Source organism: Zophobas morio, unplaced genomic scaffold (assembly GCF_036711695.1).
Source record: "Zophobas morio isolate AGI-343-1 ecotype UQ-CSIRO unplaced genomic scaffold, CSIRO_AGI_Zmor_V1 ptg000207l, whole genome shotgun sequence".
In the NCBI taxonomy this organism is placed as follows: Eukaryota; Metazoa; Arthropoda; class Insecta; order Coleoptera; family Tenebrionidae; genus Zophobas; species Zophobas morio.
The window spans coordinates 290536-298518 of NW_026972311.1; the positions used below are offsets into that span (position 1 = coordinate 290536).

The window sequence follows — 7983 nt, forward strand, 5'->3', positions numbered from 1 at the left end:
ATTTGCACCGTTAAAGCTGTTTTTGAAAAACTTAAATTCCTCCTTAAGTACTCACAACTCTGAAATTACCGATGTTTCAAATGAAAGTGTTAATATATTTAATTCTATTTACAGAGTCTAAAAGAGACTTTACGCTATAATCTTGACGCAAAGAAATCTCAAATTCTAAATAATTAAAAAGTCTACTGGTATAATTGATATATTTTTTAACCATAAATTTTAATTTCGCTTTCTTTATAGTTCCTTTTAAAAAATATCAGAAATGGTGATTTTTAGTTGGCTAGATTAAAAAATCTAATTACCAAAAAAACTGTTTCAGATTTTTTCGACTATTACATGAGGATAACTGCTGAAGGAGAGAGCGTACTCACTCGGAAGGGAACGCAATTGAGCACCCTTTTGTTTACTTTATATTTAGAGATGTATTGATAAATTTAATTTTACACTTAAATTTTCTAAATCTTAACCTAAATTAAATTTGTGCTCAGTACTAAAATCCTTAATGGTGGTTTATGGGCCCTAATTTGGTTCATTCTTATCTTTTTATAGAGACAAAGTTTGGGTGACCTTGCTTACAGATATAAAGAGGTATTGTTTTTTATAATTCATCAAAAACTATATAAATGCGTTAATTCATTTTTATTATATCAATCTGAAATTTCTAATCTGCGACGGTAATGTATATATGAGATAGACGATTTTGCCTCTTTAGGAAATAAAATCTAGAACGCTAACTTTTTAGCGTAATCTAGAAGACCTCAAATATTTAGTGGGCATAGAGAATTTGATAGTACGTAAAAGACACTGTAGGGTTTGGCGGATATTGTTGTTTATCAGGCTTCTACCAAGATATGAAACTCAAAGAAACTGGCCTTGAAGGATCTTCAGAAAAGACTCAATATGAAGAATATTTAAGAACCATAAAATATAATTATTGGACAGGTTCAGAACCTAAGCTGGAATTGTCAATGGTTAACATCCAGGAATCTGTTTTTGAGAGCTTGCTAAGTGATATTAAGAAAATACTGGTGCATTTAAAAAATGAGGATAAATCTTACTTAAAAAGAAAATTGATATCCGGCGGTAGTTGGGAATTAACTGACTTTAAAAATGTAAGCGACGACATGGACATATTAAAAATTTCGTCAAAAGTTAATACGTTAATTAATAAATACAATGAGAATCACTTTTATCGAATCGGGATAGCACTTCGCCAGTTAAATGGAAGACTTTATTTTACCTGTTTTATTTAAAACGAATAACTTTTTTGAAATTAATATAAAATTAAAGGTTATGTAATCTATGGAAGTTAAAAACTTAATTGCTATGTAAAATTATCATTGTCAGTGTAGTAAACTTAAAGACTAGTCACAGTTTACACAACTGGTCCCATATAGTTAGCTGCACCCAAGCAAAACATCCTTTTACTGAAATAACTGTTTTTGAGTCATTTTTTTAACCAAAGCTCTGTAATATATGGAAGGAGAATTAATTCACTCAGAGGATGCACTTTAAAATATATATTTTCTATTACGGCTTCAATGCGTGAGAACTCAATAAGTAAAAAGAACTTTTTACCACTGGTTGTCACAGTTTACCTAAACTCCCATACATGTAAATGTCAACTTTTAAATATATTATTTTCGCTAATATGTTTAGCAATAACGCTTTCTTTAGTTTAAAGGGCTGGTAAAAAAATATAATAATAAATTTTTTAGAATACTAGACCATTAGCTTTATAATATAGAATCAAAGATTTTGCTGATCTTAATTCTCTAGAGTAGCCGAGTAACAAGTGAGTTTAAAGGACTTTGCACAATTCATAATTTTAAGATTTGTATTACACTTTATCACCAGGTTGGCGACAATTAGGTATGTATCATATGTTGCAATGATTAGTAATTAAGCTACTAGTTACTAAATTTGCCGAACTTAATAAAAGTTGCCAACAACCCTTTTTATCATGTGCCGGTATATTCAATTAAACGTTAATTTGGGCGCTATTCGACTCTAGGTGCTGTCATGGTAGTCGGGGTGCTTCTGGTAAGCCAAAAGCACAACGCCTTAAAAGCGGTAACCGAGATGCCCAGAAAAATGAAAATCGTCTGTAGGCCAGAGGAGGTGAAAGGTATCACCGAAAAATTTGAATCAGTAAGCAAAAATTTGGAAGAGAACGTTTTTGGTGTTCCATCGTTTGTCTCAAGCAAAGCTGGCAGGTGCTCCCAGCAACAATGTTAGTTGCTGCCGTTATTGTTGCTTTCCCTCACAAGTTGTCTTTGCGCCCAACAGGTGTTTTGGGAAAATCTGGACTACAGCTTAACATTCTATTAAAGTAAATAAGAAATAAACAGCAATACCTTATTAACATATTTTAACAAATGGTACAGTTAGTGACTAACAAAAAAAGTATCGAACTTCAATTACATCGGTTCTTCTATGAGTGGATTCAGAAAGCCTCTGTACAACATCGTCTCTTTGCTTCAAGCCGTAGCTGATCCGTGTTACCAACTGCGTTGTTTGTAGCTCGTCACCCTCTCGCATAAATAAGGACCAAAAATCTACAATAGGACGAGCTTCAGGGCAATTAGCTGGGTCGTCCTGATGGGCTATCCTCTTTTTCTGCAAACGGTTGATGTTTCCTTGTTGCAGTTGATCAACCGCAATCTTAGCATAATGTGGCAAGATTGGTCCAGAATACATACTGATCATTTTGGTAATTGTCACGTACGGATTTAATCTTAGTTTAATACAATCAATTAAGTACGCTTTGCAATTAATTGTAATCCAGATTTACGAAAAATTACGACTTAGTCCCTATGGGTCTAATAGCTATCCATACCAGCACTTTGCCTTAAAATTTTGCTTTTGTGGCAAACTTACCCCTAGGAGAAGCTTTCATAATAGCGAGTGAAAGGGTAAAATATGACTCGCATCTAAAATAAAGGCATGATTTGAAAATTTCCGCAAGCAACGACAGCACTTTGGCTTTGCAAGTTGTATTAGATTTTCTGAATGCTTTGGTGGATAGTTTGCTTTTCCGACATCTTAATTTTTTTTATTAAGAATATTACACAAATAAGATGGGTTTCCGCCAAATTTTTTTGCGGCTAAGCGAAGAGGACACGAATCACTGTTTATAAACACTTTTATAAATTTCTGGGGTTGCTGTTTGGTGATTTTGACAACTTTACGACCACTTCCTTTTTTTTCTGTCCGCACTCACTCCACTCTAAAACCTTGTAGTACGGTATAACGTGGAATTTAATATATTTTCGACAGCAAAATGTTTGTAAGTAAATGATTTTCCATGGCCTCTGCTTTGCTCATAAAAATTGTACACGGTTCCTCAGAGATATTACTTCCGACGCAATGTTTCTAAACTGCAGAGACAACTTGACTTTTTTGGTTTTTATTATCAAGTATTCATATCCAACCACATTTATTGAAAGACACAACAGAGTCTTTTTAATAAAATATAAATAATAACTATCATTCTTTTCTTCTTCAGCTATGATATTATAATTTTATTAATAAACAATGAATTTCATATATTATTATTGATATTAATACATTATTTTAAAAAATTATTCCTTTCTTTTAGTAATTATTATATATTTCACTTTCTATAATATCATGTTTACAATTTATCATATAAAGTGTACTTTACATTCTTTTTTTTATTCCTCTTTTGTTATAGCTCTAAAATTTTATATAAAACTTATAAAGAGTATAAAAATAGTTATAACATGAAAGCATATAGTAATAATTATAAATATATATAAAAGATAATAGTAGTTTTTTCTTGATAAATAAAATACTTTAAACTTCTCGTCTACAAAAAAAAATAATGGAGCTTATAATTATTTATAGCATAATAATAGGAAAAAAACATAATAACATATATAAATAATAAATATATAATAAAATAGTAATAACTATAGTAAGATAGAAACTGATAAAATATTTCTTAAATGAAATAAAGAATTATCTGAAACAACCAACTCAATAAAATAATAATAAAAAGAATAATATATGGACAAAGATAATAATATATAATATATGAAATAGTGAATCTTTAAGAAAGTTTGATGTACTTCCTTTAATAAACGTGTATACCGGCCCGCTTTGGGAATAACCTTTATTCATTAAAAAAACTTTTCAGGATAGACAATATTTTTCATTGAATTAAAAACTATTTAATATAAACTTTTATAAAGAAGTTATTTTATAAGTAATAGTAGTAGTAGTAGTGAACTCTCTATAGTTATAAACTTTTTAAAATATGGATTATCCCGGGGCGGTTAGCTTAATCACCAGCGCGGCTGTTGGGTCCCCTTCAGCCGCTAAGTCAAACTATATCACGAGTAAACAGAATGAAAAATAATGAATCCCTCAAATAGTTGGTATTGAAAACAAAAAAACGTAGCACAATGCAAATGCCTTATATGTAAAAAACTCGCAGCCAACATTTGGAAAAGGGGTGGCAAAAAATTAATTGTAGTAGTAATAATGAAAAGAGTCACAACAAATTCATAGCACGTGGACGGAAATTTATTCAAAATCACCAGTCTCTCCGCACACAAATAAACTGACCAGCGAGGAAAAAAATTATTTTACAAGTAAATAATAATAAAAATTCTTGTATCCAAAAATAAAGAAAAATAAATAATAAAGTTTTTCAAGAATTAAAAGAATATAATAAAAAAAATTATAAAAAGTTATAATCTTGAAAACATTATAATTATTAAATTTATATAATAATAACTGGAATAACTTAAATAATAACATTAATAATCTTTTTTATTAAAGTAATAATAATTAATATTTAAAAAGTCTCTAGAAAAAAATTTTTTATAATAATAATAAAACAATTTAGTGCTTAGAAAAGTTTATGATAATATTTTAGTGCTTTTATTAAAATGCTTTAATAATATAATATTATTCTTTAAATTCAAAAAAAAATAATAAAAATCTTAACAAACTTGATAATATTAAAAAAACTTCTAAACGTTCATGAAATAAAAAATAAATTCAAAATTAATAAAAAAATTGAAACAAAAATTATAAAATTCTACAAATCAAATTTATAGAAAATAAAAACAAACTGAATTTAATAAAAACGATAATTTGACAAAACCAATTTAAAAAGTAATTTTAAAAAGAATCTATTTTGTTAAAAATAAATTATATTCGAAATTTCAAAAATTAAAAAGATTCAATAACACTACAAAATATATAACATTTATTAATTCAAAAAAAAATTATATCAACAGATTAGTAATAAAATTTATAGCAAAAATTATAAAGTAAAAAAATATTGCAAATTTGTTATAAAGTAAAAAACAATCGAAATCAAAATTTTTATATAAAAATTAATTTATATAATTTCCGTTAACAAAAAAAAAGTTACTAGATAAATGCAATTTAAATTACTTTCAAGAAAAATATTATAAAACTTTAATAAATACACATATTAAATACTAAATAAAAAAACTATAACCATAAAATATGTAATAATAATAATAATAATAATAATAATAATAATAATAATAATAATATAATAATAATAATAATAATAATAATTATAATAATAATAATAATAATAATAACCATTTTTACAAAATTAAAATAAATAAAAATAGATTTACGTAAATTAAACAATTTAAAAAAAAATTGTTAATAGAGAGTTGAATAAGTTTATAATCAAAATTATTAATTTATAAAAAAAACGATAGCCGCACATCACAACTAAGTTATTTTTAATCTCTATACTTGTAGATTGGTTGTACACTACAAAAGTTAACAAAAAAATTGTTATAAAAAATATAATTTTAATAATATATAATAAATATTAATAACAATAATAAGTAACTATAAAAATATACTAAAAGAAATATTTGTTTTATATAATAACAAACAAAAAATAAAGTAATTTTGAAATGAAAATTAATTAAAAATTATTTTGAATAAGCATAATAATAATAATAAACCAGAAAAATGTTACCAACAAAAACTTAAAATAATTATTATTAATAAATTTATTACTAAACAATAAAAAAATTAAAAATGTAATTTAATTTTTATTATTTAAATAATAAAATAAAAAATAAATATATTTAAAGTTTGAAAATTTTACTTAAATTAAAATAACCTAGATATAAAGTTAATGTCGTTTATAATAAAATAGTAAATTTTAGAAGTATTTTGAAAAAAGGAAAAAAATTCGCTAATAATAAGTCAAGTTAATTTACAAAAAATTCAAAAATTCATAATAAATTTTCAAGATTACCACTATTAACAAGTAATAAACAAGCAAATTAAAGTTATAGCATGAAATAAATTTACAAATAAATAAATAAATAAAATAATTAATTAATAACAATATAAAAATAGGAGTTATAGATTAATTGATATCTGCAAAAAGTTTAAAAAAAGTAAACAATTAATAATAAATTATATTAGATTATAATTGTACTGCAAAAGATCTAACAATTATTTAACAACTTAATTTATAATATTATAAATTGAAGTATAAAATAACAAATTAAATAAATTAACGTTAAAAATATTTTAAATAAAAATAATTAAATAAATTAATTTAATGCAAATTTTAAACAAAAAAATAATCTTTAAAAATATTTATAACTAGTTTAATAGGTAAAATAGTTCAAAAAATCCTACCAGGCGCACTTTTTAGGAGAAAATTATAAATTTCTTTTAAAAAGAAAAAAAGATTGCCGAAAGGGTACTACGTTTATCACTAGATCGGAATGTACAAGAACTTATAACAAAAAATTAACTTAAAAAAAGTTTATAATCAAAAAAAATCGATTTATTAAACAAATAATTGTTGCAAAAAATAAAAGTTATTTAATCACTTTTTAAAATTTAAATTATACAATTTTGCTCAAAAAGCTATCCCTTTAAAAATTAATTAAAAATTGCAAAACTTCAAAAAATCAAAAGTAAAGGAAATAATACGAAGAATTAATAGATTAAAAATCTTTATAAAATAAATTAAATAATTTAAACTTAGCAAAATAGTATAATAGAGTATATAAGATTTTGTTTAAAAATTAATTAAAAATTGGGATCATGTACTAACGAAATTGTACTAATTTAAGTTAAACAACATATACAAGCTGTACCCTCTTCACAACTAACTGCCAGTTTTCTATAGACAAATCACTATAGAAATGAAAAACTAAATTAAACTAAATACTAATATGCTCTTATCCTATGGCCTTACTACGCAGGCTAGGGAGGAAATAAGACCTAGAACGTATCGTGAAGCTCTGGATGGTGCGGTAAAAATCGATGTTAAGTCCATCCAGCATGGGCTTGGTTTTTATAAGCAAAACCGAACTTGGAAACTTGCTTCTCTACTAGCTGGACGCAGGAGATTGGGTTTTACCCGTTTGTAGAAGAGTCGCATCTGTGCTAAAGAATAACGCAAATAAATGGAGTGGACTATATACGTATTTTTAGTGCAGTAACCAACATCAAATCTTTACGAGTATTTCTATTTCTGACATCAATGTTAAACATGGAAGTGTTTCAGTGATAATGTTGATGGTGACTTTACTATACCACCACTAACTGAGGAAATATACATGGAAGTGCCTGACGGTATTAAACTGGCAAAAGGGTATAAATGTGTGCGTCTCCTTAAATTAATACCTGGACTGAGGTAATGTAGCATGAAATTTATTGACACATAATTTACCGTAGATAGCAGGGAATGCTGGAGTTAACTTAGAAAAATTACGTGCTCATTAAACGAGTCTGCACACGTGCGCAGGGGAGTCTTACAGTTCTTCAGTTGTATTTAATGTCTTATATTAATTATTCTGACTATTTTTAGGCTTGTCTTTTTGGCGTGTTGGTTTCACATTTATTATTTCTTCTTAAAGATAAAATACCCTCCTTCTACGGGACAATAAGACAATCGCTCCTTCTCTTTTTCTCCGTTGTTAATTTCAC

The 7983-nt window shown here is 26.1% G+C and overlaps 1 long non-coding RNA gene across 1 annotated transcript; it reads right to left on the reverse strand.

Annotated features, from left to right (window-relative positions):
* Positions 1 to 960: 960 nt before the first annotated feature.
* Positions 961 to 1232, reverse strand: LOC135146074 (uncharacterized). Its single transcript, XR_010283662.1, has 3 exons — positions 1188 to 1232; positions 1059 to 1102; positions 961 to 1004 (listed from the first exon to the last, which is right to left on the reverse strand). It is a non-coding gene; the product is annotated as an uncharacterized LOC135146074 (long non-coding RNA).
* Between the last annotated feature and the right edge of the window lie 6751 nt (positions 1233 to 7983).